This window comes from Bactrocera oleae, chromosome 5 (genome assembly GCF_042242935.1).
Source record: "Bactrocera oleae isolate idBacOlea1 chromosome 5, idBacOlea1, whole genome shotgun sequence".
Lineage (NCBI taxonomy): Eukaryota > Metazoa > Arthropoda > Insecta > Diptera > Tephritidae > Bactrocera > Bactrocera oleae.
The window spans coordinates 62298146-62315873 of NC_091539.1; the positions used below are offsets into that span (position 1 = coordinate 62298146).

General features: G+C 37.0%; 1 protein-coding gene across 5 annotated transcripts in view; it reads right to left on the reverse strand.

Moving 5' to 3' along the window:
* Nucleotides 1-17728, reverse strand: part of mamo (maternal gene required for meiosis) — a 363978-nt gene that overhangs the window by 141616 nt on the left and 204634 nt on the right. The gene's annotated exons all lie outside the window — the stretch shown is intronic.

Consider the following 17728-nt stretch of genomic DNA (forward strand, 5'->3'; position numbering starts at 1 on the left):
TATTTAACGTTTAGAACCAAAAACGTTTATTGTACGAGAAAAGCACGACCATCGAAAAAAGGCAGATACACTTGGGAGATTGTGTCTCAAAAATGGAAAAATTTTATATATAGCTAAATTCCTAAAGTGAAATGAAATCTTTTACATTTCGGAAAACATGATTTTTTTTAAACTTAATATCTTCTAAACTGCCATAAGTAACATCAAGGCCTCAAAAACTTCGAAATTCACAAAAAATGCAATTTCAAATTCAATTCGAAAACTATATATCTTTCTAAAACTGACATTTTGTAGAATTTCAAAATAGGGGATCTCGCAGAACAGAGAGAAATGGAGTGAAATGGCACAAGAGCTTTTAAATTTATAAAATATGGATTAATCTCTTTAATGGGGTATTCTAGTCAAAATGTATGAATTTCAGGTAATTTTAGAACTTTTTTGACTGTTTTGAACTTTTTTAAAACAAATGTTAAGTTTGGGGCGTTTGCTAGTTCCAGACATAGACAAGCTTATAAAGAAATTTGTTTAAAAATTTCAGGTAAATGGTGCAGCAGAACCAGATAAATCGTGGGTATCGTTTTGAAAAACACAGTTTCAAGAAAAACGCGTTTAAAGTAAAGACCTATGTATATCTTCGAAAATAATTTTAATTTTGAAAAAACCTTTTGTAGGCATATGTTTGAAATATTAAAATTTGAAAATATAAACAAAAAAAATCGATTTTTTTAAATTTCTAGACTAGAATACCCTCTTAAGATGACATAGGTGTTTTGAACTTTACAGGATCTATATACCGCATTTGGCATCTATGCAGAGGGAGTAGGAAGGTTTTTCTGCTTAAAAATATCTCAAATCGAAAAACAAAAAAATTTATATATTGCAATAGATGAATACAGCTAATGATCAAAGAACTAACCAAAATTTAGATTTTTGACAATATATGTACATATGTAAAAAAATTTACACTTCAGAAAAATCTTATTCCTTCGATCATTACCTGAGAAATATATCTAAAAAGGTGGCGAGATGATTTTAGTCGATCGGTCTAACCGAAACAATTCCTCCTATAAAGCCGAAACTATTTGCCGAATCAACTTTACATTTTTGGAAAATATTCTAAAATATATACATATACTCAATATAATTATAAGCCAAAAGAATCGATTTTTTAAATTTCACTAGTAGATGCAGTAGTAACCCCTTAATTGCTTTGTCCAACAGTAAATAAGCCTTCGGTGAATTTCTGACGACATTAAGAAAATATTTTGCGATCACTGGCAGCCATAGACAAACTAAGCGTACCAAAAACTATTTTACTACACATTAATTTTGTTCACGCTGCTGTGGCATGTGCCACACTGTACAACTACATCCGTTCCATTTTTTGTTAACAGTTTTTTTTTAACCACTTTTATTGTTTCTATTATTTCTATTGCGGTTATTATTGTGCACGTTATTGTTGTTGTTGCCGCGGAGAGTTGCAGAGTTGGCTATGCAAATAGCTGACTTTTACTGCGCAGTTTGCGTAAATAATAACAATAATTGCTTGGCATTACGCAAAACCCAACAGCAGCAACAAGAGCAATTGGTGGCAGAAATGCCAAAGCAAATGAGATGCATGTTGCAACTATGCCACTGCAACAAATAGCAATAAAAATGCGATATATATATATGTATGTATGTATGTACACATGTTGCAATGTCACTTTGCTTAAAAGTTAGAATGCAAATAATTTTTTTTTTTGTTGCCAAGTATATGGCACTGTGGCGAGTAGTTAGTGTGTGTGTTTGTGTACGCGCGTCCATTGCATGTGAGTCACTTGGCATTGCGTTTGCCGCATTTCAGCGGCGCGCACTAATTGCATGGCTGTTGACCAGCGCTGATCTGTGCATACGAATAACAGCATCAGCGGCAACAATAATAAAACAGCAACAAGAACGAAATAAAAAAAAAGAAAAGAAACAACAATCGCAACAGCGCAACAAAAGAACACTTGGCTGCGCGTGCCAGTGATTTGTGCAACGCATTGCTACAAACAAATCAAAGCAACACACATACTTGCAACACAAGCAAGTACACACTTGCAAACGTATGCGCACTCAAAAGAGAAAAGAAAAATGCATGAAAACCAACTTGGAAACGCATACAACAATGTGGCAATGCACATTTGTTTGCTTTTCTCCACAGCGCTACGCTATTTTGTGTGGCATGCAACATACGTTATTTGCATGCGCGATTTATTTGCCATGCTAAATAAGTGGTTTGGCATTTAAAGTGGCGCTTCATTAGAATGCAACGGCGTTGGCGCGCATGATCGAATGCGGCAGATGTGGCAAGTTACATGTACGCATCAGCAACAACAATTATTGCTGCACTAACTGTATGTGCGACTGCAACGAATCGCTTGATATGCGCCAATTTGTTTACAAAAAAGTGGTCCAGCCACATGGCAACCACCTGCGTGCACACACACACACACATACATATGAGTGTCTATGTCAACACATTGTTGCAGCGCGCCAGGAAACGCCAGCAAATTACATTTTATTATTGTTGTAAAAGCTGTTATATAGGTTGATTGTTGGAAAAGCGGTATTTATTACAAGTAATACAATGATGTGGCATGTTGAAGGCTTTTAGTGAGTGCTGTTGCAAGCAGGTGGTATTTAAAAAGATTTCGCTGGCAACAATTTGATGTTGTTAAATTAACCAAATTTGTGGTGAAAATGTGTCAAGTGGCAACAAAATAGCATGTGGCAAGCATGCTGCGAAACAGCATTATGTTTCTTTACGGAGCTTGATTAATGCCTCATTGCTGTTAACTTGCCAGTACGCATCATTTGTCTTACAGTTACCTACATGTTGTGATACCCTACCTGTGACCATGTTGCAAGTGTAAAATCATGTTGCACGCATTTTTACAAGCAATGCGCGCGCTTCTATATTGACATCGCTTCCATGCCACCGCATTCGCTACTCATGTGAGAAAATAATAAATGAGTTGGTCCTTTTGTATAACTTGCAACAGCAACTACAATAAATTTACGCAGCCTATGTGGTTGATTTATGACTTATTATAAGCAACACAGCCCACAATCTAGCATTTCTTTAGGCCCCACAGAAGTCGGTGTCATTTCCTCACTCGTGCAACATGTGTTTGCGCATAATGTGGCACGCTGGTGGCATGACGCACTCAAAATTACAATGAAAAATTAAATTTTTTTCATAAAAAATGGCGTTTTGCAAAATTGTTAACATGCCACAGGCAGGAGCAAAGTCCCCTTTCATGTGGCATGTTAAATAATGCACGCTTGGTGGCACGCATTATTAGTGGTACAAAGCTTATCGCTAGCAGACGATAAATCAGCGGATAAAAGTAGTTAAAATTACAACAACAAGAGGAAAACAGCGCGCCTGAACAGTGGAAACTATTCACATGCAAACCGCATGCGTGCAACATATTGCTAGCTGCGCGTGTTACACGCGTACAGCTTGCTACTGCACAGCGTACTGTCACAAAAACGATTGTAAAAAAATGTATAAGTTATATAAAAGAAAATACAAGCCAATAGTTGACGGCTTCAAACGTGCCACACACACATTCCACGCACAAACACAATGATGTTTACATGTGCTTTCGTAGCGCATTTTGCATTACACGCGCCCTTTTCCGCATGTGCTCCAACTCAACGCATGCGTAGGTGTGCTGGCATATCATGCGGCATGTGGCATGCCGCATATAATGTAAACAATACTTCGGTCGCGGCTTCTTGTCTTTTTTGTTGCTGTTAGTCGACTTGACGTGCCAGCCTTCGACAGGCTGCTGCCTGCTACCGCTGCTGCTGTTGCGGCTGCTGCATGTTTTCGAAAATAATTGACATGAACTTTTGTGGCATTTATAGGTGGCAACATTATGCACTCAGCTGCCAGGCGGCATTAGCGCGCGCAAGACATAACGTGACTGCCAGATTTTTATGGGCAACCAACATTTTTGTTGTTTGGCTTCTTTGTGTTGTTGTTGGCATTACGCATGCCCACCGTGGCATACTGCACGCGTGTAGTTGAGTGACGTAATGCGGGTAACACCTTTGTGACGAATTTTCGCCAAAATGTGCATAAATCACGCGTCGTTAGGCTTATAAACATTTTGTGCCATGTTGCGCAACATATATATGGTATGTATACATGTATAGTATACAAACGTCCATAGAAATATATGTGGCGCATTTGTTTGAAATAAGCAAAACGTTGTCAGATTGCTAAGCTGACATGCATACAATTGGGGTTATAAGCGATGGCGCGCATTTAATTGTGGTCAACATTTTGCTTAGATAAAGTAATAAAATATTGCGCAATATTTTTTGTTTATTATTTGAATAATTGCAACGCTGGTGTTGCTTATTTTTGTATTGCTTAAAGCGACACAATATATCATCGCCACTAAGGTTATGTCGAAAAAAAATGTCATTTGAAGCTGAAGTCTTCTGTATAAGGGGCTAAAAATTTAAGAAATCTACAATGGAAGCTTCAGCGAAGTAGCGGCTGAAAACCGCAAATTTGGATGAAAAGGAACGGCTGTAAAATATATGATTCTATTAAACTGGGTTCTGGTTAAGGATTGGTTATGCGGATCTGTAAGAAGAAAACGAACCACGAAAATACTACATTTTTTAAGTCAACTAGACACTACCAATTGGGCATAAGAGCATAGAATATCAGAAGGATAGAGACCATAGTCCGACATTTTCAAGACGATTAGTTTACAATGAATAATTTCATCCAACACTCAAGAGAAATAAAGACAACTCACCGCCAAGTCCTTGACTTACATTGCGTTTTGGTTACGCTGAAAAGGTAGTAGGTCTTATTGAAGAATATCCTTTTGATTTTTTCTGGAATTCTTGGATAATTCAAGGTTTATATACGCAAAGTTCACACAATCTTGGAAAACTTGGAAAAACGATATAAAAGTAGCTGGATGTGCATTAGATCCACCCATTTTTCCGAATTTATCAATGTGTACGGTACGGAAATATAATATATTTTAAAACTCTGAATGCTCGACAACTTCAATTCAAAGATTTACTACTCCATTCCTCACTTAAGTTCTCTAACAGTATTGTTTAGGAACGACCCTGGCGGAGAGAGCAAAGAGCTTCGTATTCAAAAATTGTTCGTTCGTCGTTTATGAAAACTGTCGAGAATGGAACAGGTGGTGCGCTGTCGGTTTTTTGAGCACGAAGTGTTAGAAGAATTATATTGTCTCGATATTTTTAGAACCTTTGACGCGATCATTCATAATATTTTTAAGAGTGCTAAATTTTTTAAATAAAAATGAAGGTTCCGAAATAAAAACGCTTAAATTATGAATGTTAACCAATATCAAGCCAAATATGTATATGAACTAACATTTTTTGCTAGCAACATGTTGCACAACTAATATGCACACATCGCCTTCTAAATATTTGGGTGTACCAATGCTACAACAACTTATTACCAACCAACACACTACACTAACTACAAACAACTACAAAACCACACGCAAATGCTTAAAGCAATAATAAAAGAACAACAACGTAAATGTCATTCATGCGCACAGATGACCTCAGCGGGCAGCTGATTTCGAGTGCACAGCATGAAATTGGATATCAGCCTGTTGAACAGTTGCAAGGCAAAACAAAACACCGAACTATCAAAATATTTGACACTGAAATGTCATTAATAATAATTGTAAAAGTTGTAGAATAATAAAAAGCAACAACAACAACGACAGTGCGCAATTTGCAACGCGTAATTGCCACCCAAAGGCTAGTAGACACAAAATGGGTACGATAGAAAACGCAAACAGGCAGCGAGATGCAAATCGCTGGAAAAAGGCTGCTGCGGTCACGCTGAGGGTAGTGGCAGCAACCAGCGTTGTAGTTGCGCATGCGCGGTACGCATTTGAAATCAATACAGCACGCAGCGCCGGCTATCGACGCTTGCTGTGCCACAAAATTGATATGCCAAAAGGCAGCGGCAACAAAGCAGTAATAAAATGAATTTAAAATATAAAAATGCAACAACAATAACCAAGTGGCAAGTTAGTGTTACATGGGAGGCAGGCAGAATAAGTAAGCACAACGACAGTGCATTGAAAGCATTCATGCAACAACGCAACAACTGAAACGCCAAAGCAGTAGCCGCCCCATTGGTGGCACCATGCTACATGCCGAGCAATTTATTAATGAGGTTGCAAGTTGATTACAAAAATTTACTGCCGCGGTGGCCAAGCCGCAGCAGTGAGTGCGATATGAGCTGGTGCATAGCCGTTGGGTTGGGAGTGCATGGCGCAGGTTTGTAGCTTTGTTGTGTGGCATGTTAGATTTTTAAGAACTAGTTGTTGTTGTTTTTGGGCTGTAATTTCAGTCGCTATATTAACTGCCACCGCTTTAACGCCGGCTTCAACAGCACAATGCCAGCGGGTGTTAGGCATTTATTGAGCTTATTAGCTCATTTTTAACTTGCAACATGCAGCCTGCAACTTGCAGCGAGGCATGTGTGAGTTAGCAGTGCGTTATTTATTACTTTTTTGTTTATTTTAAATCATATATTTCTGGTTTAGATATTTTTCTTGTGGTCATGCAACTTGCCACATAGCACAACCTTTGGTTAACAGTATGATATTGCTTTAACTACACACCACACGCGCTACGCTGCAAATGAGGTGTCAAATGACAAACGTTAAGTGCTGCAAACAGCATGCAACAACGCATGTTGCACGACACAAATAATCAAATATCAAAACATTTGCAATGCAACACAATCAGTGTCAAGAGTGCGCAAACGCTTACAACACCACACATTTCGTTGTGCATTAGTCACAATACATGGTACTGCGCTATGTGGCATGTTGCTTTTTGCGCAGCTGGGCATGCGCACGCGTGCTTCCGAGGTCAAAGTGCATTCATTCGACATTTCTTTGTATTTATGTGCAGCTGATTGCAGCTTATTTGTCAAATGCGTGCGCCAGCTAGTTGCTGTTGTTGCAACATGCGCGTAGCCGCAACAGATAATCCGCTTCGTGCCATATTTATCATTATTGCGCTTGTGTTGGCTGGACTCCTCCTTCCAGCTGCCACATTCTGCAAATAAAATTAGTCGAGGTCAACGGGGTGACACCCAGTTACACACGTTTGTGTGCGCGTATGCCTATGGTGTTAGTGTTGTGGGTGCCACAAAAAGTAGAAATGAACGCGACGTGCGCATGCGCTTGCAGCGAATTGCGGTCATATACAAATGAGCCTGCATAGTTGTTGTGTGTTGCCGCCTCTTTTGTGCCACCAAATTATTTTGCGTGATTTTCCGATTTGCCAGCACTGCTGCATGCCACTTTTGTGGCGATTGCATTTTTATTGTTCACATTGTTGGCGCTTGACAACTGTTGCAAGCTGGCGTTTGCGATTGCGATTTACATTTTATTGGCGAGTCATAAAAACGTCAAGGATTTATTTGTGGCTGTGCTTTGTGCTAATTTTCCACTGCGTTTTTCATGCATCACCATCATAGCCTTTGCCATCGAAATGGGTGCAAGTGTGCGCTTACATGTTGCTGTGTGTGTGTGGCTACCTCTTTTGTATATTTAATTGGTGTGTCATTACCATTTGTAAGCCACTAATAAATCAATTGCTTAAGGTAACGGTAGGTTTTTCAATTGTGGGTGCATTTTTTTTGCTGCTGCCATATGTAGCTGTATCACGATGTGCTTTCAACAAAAAAAAAAAAAAAAAAAAAAAACACTAAAAAACAATTGACTCTGTGTGCGCAATTTAGTAGCTTTTCACTTATTTGGTTTCTGCTTGGCCTTCGATTTGGCATTCTTTGCAGCCACTAATGCCTACCCTCCAGTGCGTATGAGTAATATTCTGCGGGCAACTGCTTCATTAGCCAAGCTACGTACAATGGAATGCGCTTTTAAGTGATTTTGAATGGCTTAAACTGGTAGCTTAAATGCTTGTGACATAAAGCCATAATTTATTTAGCACTTTTCAATGCAATTCTTAATTGTTGCTTTTTGAAATCTTTGCTTGATTGATTTGTGTGACATGCTGGTATATAACAATGCTGTCGATTTAGTTAAAATAAATCAAATTTATTCAAATAAAATTAAAAATTTACTAATGCATGCTTTTCCAACGAACTAATGACTTTTTTTATATATATTATTGCAATGATATTTTTGAATATTAAGTAAAAAATCAATATTATTCTAGGTGTGCGCCACAAAGATACAATATTTCGACACACAAGAAGAGCTTGCAGAATATTTGGGAGTCACTGAAGCAGGAATTTGAAAGAGATACAGGAAACCGGGAAACATTTAACATAAAGGAAATTGGGTGCCACATGAATTGAAGCCAAGAGGCGTTGGTTACATATTAGAAATGCTGCTTGAGCGCTATAAACAGAAATCGGTTTTAATCGCAAAAAATGGCAAAACCATTAATGGGGAACTCTACCTACAACAAGTTATCAAATTGAAGCATGCGAATGCCGAAAAACGTTCAGAATTTGCGACTGATGTTACAAAACCGATAAAAAGCTATTTGAAAAATAGCGGTTGGGAAGTTTTACCTCCTCCGCTTTATAGCCCAAGCCTTGTGCCTTCTGACCACCAATTGTTCCGATCGATGCAGAACGCCCTCAGTAAAATACGGTTCACATCAGAACAGGTTATTAAATTGGCCACCATTTTTGACCACCAGAAGAGGCAACACTTTGAATAAGACTACATGTTTTTTTTAAATAAAATTTAAAATTAAAAAAAAGAAGCTACACATATGTAGTTATAGACCAAAGATACTCTTATAAAATAGAATTTAATCGAGGTTTGCACTGCAATCTAAGGTCTATTGTGCCCTCCCTCTATCACACGTACTTATAAAGGCCCAGCACTCTGATGAATTCCAGGAACTTGCTGGGCGCTATGCCTCTCTGGATATATAAATCCAAGGGTCTTAAATAATATATATGTACCTTTGAAAACACAATCAATTGTTTCTAAGTACTTCAACACGAATTCCTCTGCCCAGGGCCTAAAACTGTACAACATTACAAGTATGTTAAGTGTAGGCAACATTTCATTTTTGTCATGCTTTCCATAAAATTATTAATATAATGTTGCCTACATTTAGGTGAATAATTCATAATTTAGCAAAGTCACATACCCATTTTGCTTACTTATAGAAAAATTTAAATAATAAAATAAAATAATAAGAAATGTTGACAAAATTCATTGGAAAGAAATCTTTATGCGGCGCTAAGCTCAATGCACGAAAGCTTTTCTAAGGGTTTCATGCATTTAAAGTCAAAAATATATTTTTATGTATGGTAAACATCTCTTTATGAGAAAGTGTGACAGTATAAATGCGACTGCATATGGAAAGCGGAATAAATCGTTTATTTGTGAAAAGGACAGTTTTCATGGAATACATTTTCAATGCTACTATTATTATTGATTTTTTTTTTTTTAATTTTTTTGGCTCCAAACTCCATTTCTACATACATGTACGAAAAGCTGTCAAAGACCATAAAAGCAGCTAACTGAAAGGCTCCACTCATAAACTGTGCGCTCGTAAAAAGCTATAACTGCTAAGCTTTGGATACAGCAAAATATATTTAAAAAATAATAATTTTAATTTAAAATTACAACAATAAAAAATAGCAATATTAATATAATAATTGTTGAAAGCTAAAAGTGAAGGCGCGACGAATTTTAAATATTTTTTAGCGAACAAAAAACTGTTGTGCTTACGTTTGCGCCCATACAGTTTTATATGTCATATACCCACAAGGTGACCGCATTTTCGTATAAATTACAGTTGTAATTGAAAATTCAAAGCGTTTCAAATGTGGCACTTACTCAGCTTTATACGCTTATGATTTGGATAAAAGGTATTTAGAGTGGCGCATAAACTTCTATATTAAACGCTAAGCAGTTATGTAAATGTGTATGCAAATATATATATATATGTATTGTAATCATAAACGGTATAGTTTGCAAAGTAACTCGTTCTATGATTCGTTACGAATATTGTGACTAATTTGTCTCACTAATTTTGGTTTGAAGCTTCGCTAAGAAATCAAATAGGGTTTCTAAGAACTAAGTTGTATCTTTTACCGACCTTCGTCAAATACGATAAGGTCTTAACTGATATTGCTTACAAATGTTTTTTTTTGGAATTTTTAAATACTCTTTGTTATAATTATACCCGGAACAGGGTGTGTTAAGTTCGCCACAAAGTTTGTAACATCCAGAAGGAATCGCCGGAGACCCTATAATATATATATATATATGATCATTTTGTATGGAACGTTTTTTATTTGTGTAGAAGCGCACTGGAGTTAATTTTTTATTTTTTTTTTGTTTTATCCCTTTATCTCTCATTTCCATATATTTTAATTAGATCTTATTTAACCTTTATCTTCTTCAAGCCAGCTAATGCATATCAAGTTATTGCAGCTCATTTATCTTATCCATCTGATCTTATCTGATCTCACCATATCTTAACTCAGCTCACTTCAATTCATCTCACTTCATTTCATTTTCTCCTCATTCCATCACTTCACAGTACAATCCATATCCCCTTAACTGGTGTATCCTCACTTACACTGTTCCTTATTAACTCCCATTTCATCTTTAATAATCTCACCACAGCTCATCTCACCACTCCTTACCTCAGCATATCCCACTTTAGCTCAACTTTTCGCATTTAATTTCATTTGATTTTATCTAATCTAAACTCATTTTGCCTCACCTGGTTTTCTGTTATCTCGCTTCAATTCTTCCTAATAGCTGGCGTCCTCCAGTTCCTCCTAACCTCAATTTAAGTTATATAATCTTTATTATTTTATTACAGTAGTTGTTTTCTTTAAGATGTCAAGCCGATTTCTTCAACACCGATAATTTATTTTAATTAAGAGTCATGAATATATATTGTCGCCAAAAAAAAAACAAAAACATACAACATGTTGCAACATGTGCCAGCCGGTGCTTATTTACCAATATAACACATTTAGCCGCAAGTGGGCTAAGAAAAATGGCCAAAAATGTGTAACAAGCTATTGCCGTGAGCGATAAATGCATGCAACAAAAACAATAGCAAAAACAACAGCAACAAGTGCGACAAACAGCCCAAGGAGGAAGAAGAAAAATTGAATGTAAACACGCGTGGCATTTCAATCGCTTTTGCCACTTACCGCCAACAACTTGCCACACACACACCAACACAATGTATTTAAAGCAAATGCATGTAAATGATATTGGCAACAATGCAAGCGCAGGCGCAGACGCAGACGCAGAGGCAGGCGGCATTGCAATCGCGTAACTGTAATCGCATTTCAAGTTAATTGAACAATGAAACGTTTCTGCAATAATATTTACAGCGTAAATTAACTAACGAGCAGCGCAACAACAACAGCAACGATTTTCTATTGAATATGCGCAACAAGTCGGTGACAAGAAAAAAACGGTTACTTTTTGCTTTGTGTTATGAATAAAAAAAAAAACTAAAAATTTTAATAGCAAAAAATAGTAGCAGCAAACGCGTTCGTGTTTGCATGTATTATTGTGTGTGTGGGTATTAAAATAGGAGTAGCGCAGCAGATTAGTTTGCATTTCAGCTTAAGCAGGTGAATTTATGTTGATCGTTTAAAAAGCGGTCAATTCGACGCACACACACACACATGCGCCACTACAACTACAATAAGAGCGGGCGCGCGGTGGTGTGGCGTGCTGCTTGTGGCAGCTGCCAATCGCTAAGCCGCGGCGGTAAAACGATCAGCCACACAACAAACACAAACAAATTCGTTGGCGCATGCTTAGTCACATTGGATGTGGATGTGTGTGGACTTGTGGTCCAACGACTTGGGTTGGGTGTTGTCTATCGCCGCGTGGCGACTGTGTGGTGTGGCGTGTCACAGCTGTTGTCTGATTCGTTCATTCGATTTCTCGTTGTATGTGCGCTTGCGCGCGCTCTATTCGTATTTCATATGCAACAAGTCGAATTTAATGTAGTTAAGCGCTAAGCAATTGACTGGTTGACTAAGTCGCTGGCTGGCAGCAAGTTGACTTGGCGCGCATGTGCACAAATGACAGAGTGCATATGGGCGCTTCGGTGTGTGTATGTGCGCGCAGTTAGTAGAGCGATAATGAATGTCAGGTTAAATGTTCGATTGGCGATCGCGCGCCAGTTGTGGCAGGCGAAGAAATGCGACTTTTAATGTGTGCATGTATATATAAATATTTATATGATAATGTATATATATAACAACATTTACCGCGCCAATGAGTGAACGAGGCGCATGCGCGCTGGCAACTCTAAACGTGATTTTCTTACTTTGCCACAGGTTTTTAATTTTTTTTCTTAATTTTTAAAAAAATTTTCATGCTGTAACAAACTTTTTTTCCGCTTTTTTGATCTTTCATTAATTTCTTACACCTTTTTTTACTTTTTATATTTTGCTTGTTGCGTGTAGCCTACCATTGGTCCGTTCGTGCGCGTTTGATAAGGCAGCCGCCGAACAAATGAAGTGATTTCGCGTGATATTTTATGCTGTTGCATATTTATTTAATGCATAAATGGAAAAAAATTACAACAAAAAAATTTGAAGTCGAATTGAGACAAATATGAGTAAACTATGCAGACTTATAAAAGAAAAATAATAAAAAAATTAGAATTCGAAAAAAAAACTATTAAAAAAAATATTTTAAAAAATATGATATAAGTAAAAAAGAAAATATTTAAAAACAAAATTTAAAAAAAATAAAAAGTATTGCGGAAATTATAGCAAAAAATCAAAGAGTAGAAAAACTTAATCCTTTAACGGTTAGGTACTGCCTTCCATCATTAAAAAAAAAACAATAGCTTAAATTTTTTTTCCAAAACTCTTTGCTGTTTGGCGCGCCAACTTATTAATTACTCACGACATGCCCGTTGGTTGGTTGTGATTTTATTTTGCACTTAATTTTTTACATTATATTAATCGTTTTTTATACTTATTTTAATTTTTGTTTACTTCTTGCGAAACGTTTTTTATTGGCGCTTGCACTTAAAAGTAGGTGGTAACCGTGCTACACTTTTAAATTTATTTGCCGTTCAATTGACCATTGCTGGATTGTGTGAAACTGCAAATGTTGCGCATTTTTCAATTTCTAATGGACACGAAAGGGGCGATCAATGCAAGCCTTTGAGTACATTGGTGTTTTTAGCTGGAGTAATTAATGCATTTACGGTGTAGCTGTTAATATCAATTCGAAAATGGGTGCAAAGTTCATGAAATGCATTATAATTTATTCGAGCATATTTTTATGAATGATAAAGGAAACGAAAAACTACAATATAATAAAAAAAATAAAAATAATTAATAAAATAAATGAGGCAACGCTTATGTTTTTTATAATAAATTATTTTCGATTTACTTATTCGTTTTTTGTTAAAAATTATAAAAAAAAAAAAAATTATGAAGAAATAAAAATAAGTGGCAGCATTAAAAAAAAGTTTACCAATCAAATTTAATTTTGTTATATATTTATAAGATATGCTTTTATATAGCGAAGTAGCCCATAGTATATGATTCCCAGCCAATTCCACCAAACACCTGAGAAATCAATCCTAACCGTCAAACCTGATTTGATCACTATTTACGCAGGCTCACCGCAATTTGACTGCGACCTTTCTCACTTAACTTTGGCGTAAGTGACCTACTTTTCATCACCAGTAATCATCCGTTTCAGAAATGGATCGATTTTGTTGCGATTCAGCATCGATTTGTAGATGAAAATCGGTCTATAATTTTTCAAATGCTTCCAAAGGGTTCTCTCAACCGAAACAGTGCTTTCATGGCAGTCGAATTTACCGATTTCCATTATCTTAGCGATATTTTCGACAGTTGGCCTTTCAGAACGGGGTGCATCTTAGAAATCAAAATTACTCATGATTGGCTATCAGGATCATAAGCAGTATTTACATTTTTAGAGCATGGTTTGTATTATCGACTCTATCGGAATTGAATTTATCGAAACTGACTTTATCTAAATTGACTTTACTGAAGGAAATCTGGAGTATTTTCTCCTTTATAGTCCATTGATAGTGTTTAAACAATACTGAGTCAAACAATTACAAAACTGACTAAGAAGTTTTTTAGTACGAAATTTTATATTTTTTACGCCGTATAGAAATCTTGCGATTTCAAGAGACTTTTGAAACCATATTTAGTAATTTTTGTTCACTAACTTTGAACGCGTCTCTCTTAGCCAAAAAAACAAAAAATATATATATATATATCGCTTATGAGAAAGCAACAAGTTCAATATGAGAGATCACCTCAGTATAATGGTATAACCGCTTGCTATTCTATCACTAGTTCATTATTTAGCAACATAAGTTTTATACCAGTAGCTTGTTCGTTTCACCATTATCCAAGGTATCGCCAAAGTTTGGCGTCTCGAAGGTTAAAATTGTACGTGAATACTCTCACATACAAAGATAGAAGAGGTACACAATTGCTTTAAATTTTAAACTCTATTTTTTAATATTGTATGTGTTTTTTAAAGGTCGATAAATCGATATATTTTTAGTTCCAATGTGGCATGTGAAACAGCAAATCCTTAAAGTGCCTTCCATAATAAACCGTTCGCTATAAATCTAACGCACTCACCCCATAACATTAATCTACGAAATTCAATCAATAAAACATATCAGCTATAAAGTAGATCTAATCGAAAGATATTTATCGAAGGCCAACGAGATGCTCTCAAGACGCGCAACTAAGCAACACAACCAAACTAATCTAATTAGTGCAATTAATTATAAAGATTTTTTCTGCGTGCAACTAATCTTGAACTCGACAAAGTAGAGCGCAGGAAAAAGATGAAGATAATAATCTGAGATTTAAATACGCAATGTGCATGTGTGTGTGTAAGCTATTTTCACACACACACACGAAGGATGTTGCAAGTATGGCAGGAGAAGGTTAATGAAGAAGGAGAAGAGATATATGAGCAAGGCGTATACGTTGTTGGCAGCAGCAGCAGCAGAAGGATTAAAAATAATAGTAGAAGGTAGTGCAACAACAACAAATTTGTGGCAACAAAGCTGCTGGCTGAAAGTGGCAATTATTTTTGTCTACAAACAACAAAAATAGTCGTAAATCTTTTGAGCTAGAAAAATAAACTGAAGTGCATAGGTATGTATATGTGGCATATACTATACGAGCATATACATATGTGTATGTATGTATATGCCTACGCGCATAGATAACTGCCACATGTGCAACGCTCGGGTCGCCAGTGTTGCCAACAAGCTTGTGAATTTTCACTGCCAAGTTTACACACACACACACACACACAAACACGCACAAATAATTTACGGTTGCTGCCACTGCCTGCTGTTAGTGTTGTTGTTTTTGACGCTGATTTTATTGTTGCCAATGCTGTTGCTACCGTTTTCAGCTTTTTCTTTTAATAAATAAATATTATTATTTATGCATTAGTATTGCTGCTGTTGTTGTTGTTGCTTTTCTAATTTAGCTGCCATCTTTTGTTGCAGTTTTTTTTTTGTTTTAGTTTTTCTTATGGCTGCCAACTAATGCTACACAGCGAGCACTTCACTGCACTGTGCCGCACTATGCGTTGTGGCAAGTGTTGCACGTAAATCAAAAGAATTTCCTGTTGCCACATAGCTATACTATGAACTCAAGTGCGGCTGGCTGCTGTGTGGCAGCTGTTCATACTACTGCTACTGGAGCAGAAAATTACTTTCATCATAATTTTCAGTTATTCATGACTTAACTGCCTCCACTATATATGTACGTGTGTGTGTGTGTGTGTGCGTTTGTGCGGTGTGCCTTCACGGCTCACTGAGTTGATGCAAGTAATGTGGAGGCAATCGAGCGGGCGGTTGGCAATGCGGTCAGCTGGTGGGTAGGCTTAGACTTAGGCTTCGACAAAAAACATTTAGAGACAAAGCAGGCTCCAACGAGTTCGTGGTGATGGCGGTGGTGGCACGCATGTCAAGGTGACGCCAACACTTGCAACAGCTGAGTGGGATTTTTCCCTTTAGTTTTCCAACAGCTGAAGATTGTAGCGCTGTGAAAGTGTTGCAGCACACTCTGCATGCTGCAACTGCGGTTAACCTTTGTGTGCGTGTTTTGTGGCAACTTTATTTACTACACGGTGGCATACAACTTCTGGCATAGTAATTTGGTTGGCAGTGCACTTTTTTGCTTTGGTTTTTGTTGCTCTGCTTATTTACTTTTGCTTCTACGCGGCAGCAACCCACTCGCCACACTTTATTACACTGTTTGCCCAGTGAAAATTGAAAAGTCATCAACGCGCGCGCTTAAAGACAGGCGGTAGCACCTAAAACTAATAGTGCAACAGTAGCAAAGTTCAACGAAAAGCCGAGCCAACAATGGCCTGCAGACAATAGGTGCCAACAAAAGGTGGAAAAATGTGTGTTGCAGCAATGAAAAAATACAAAAACAATAATAACTAAGATAACAACAAAAACTACACTAATATAAATGCTGCCTAGTGTTTTTTGCTTGACGCGGCACAAATTTGAAGTTCACACACGCGCAGGTGTTCGCAGGCCTTTGATAGTTTACGGTTTTGTAGCTAGCGGGGAAAGTGAGCGGCAGTCGCTTATAGACGACAGCATAAAAGTTAGCTGGCTGAAATGATGGAGCTTAAATGGTAAACAAATAGGAGTAGGGAAAAAAAATTTACTATATTGCCACTTCTAAGAATTATGACGCATTTTCGCAAAGGTAGTGTTGTTCACACTTTCTAAATTTCCATGCAACGCCAACACTTGTAGTCTGCATCCTTGAGAGAGCTCATGTTAATGGGTAGCTAGTTAGGACTTTATACCAGTCCCTGATCAAATATCAATGAAGGAAAGCAATGATTTGTTTTTATTGCATCGAACTCTCTGCAATGCAAATACAATCCATTTAAACTAGAAACAGTGACGTATTGACTTGAGAACAAATTTTCATATATTAGGTAGAAAATTTTATTTGCATATTTATAACCTGAACAGAAACCCAGAAGAAAACGTCGGAAACCTTATGAAATATATATATGTATAAATGATGATGATGATGATGATGATGATGAGCTGCGTCGAATATGTCATGACCGTCAATCTGTCTGTCTGTATATGCGCGAGCTGGTCTCTCAGTTTTTAAGATATTGGTCTGAAATTTTGTACACGTCTCTCTTTCTCAAAAAAGCTGCTAACTTGTCGAAAACGAAACCGATATCGGACGACTATAGCATATAGCTGCCATACAAACTGAACGCTCATGGATAAACGTTTGATATTTCGGGTATTCGGTAGGCACTCTATTACGCACGGGCTCTACCACTAAAATAAAGACTAACAATAAGTATGTATTTATTCCTCATACATTGAGTAGAGCCATAAACATATGCTATATATTATAAATAATAAGAAGATAAGAAATATCCATATATACTTGGTCATTTACTTATTAGACCTAATGGAGACAAACTATCATAAAGGCTACAAAGGTTAGATTAGATGGCTGAAGATGGCGAGGGATCACACTTATTCTGTTAAATACCGTCTCGTATGAAGCCTGTACTTAGATATTAAGGCTCGAAAAGCACCTAGGCCTATCATAAATCTGCTTATCTGTTCTTATTTCTATTTTCGCTAT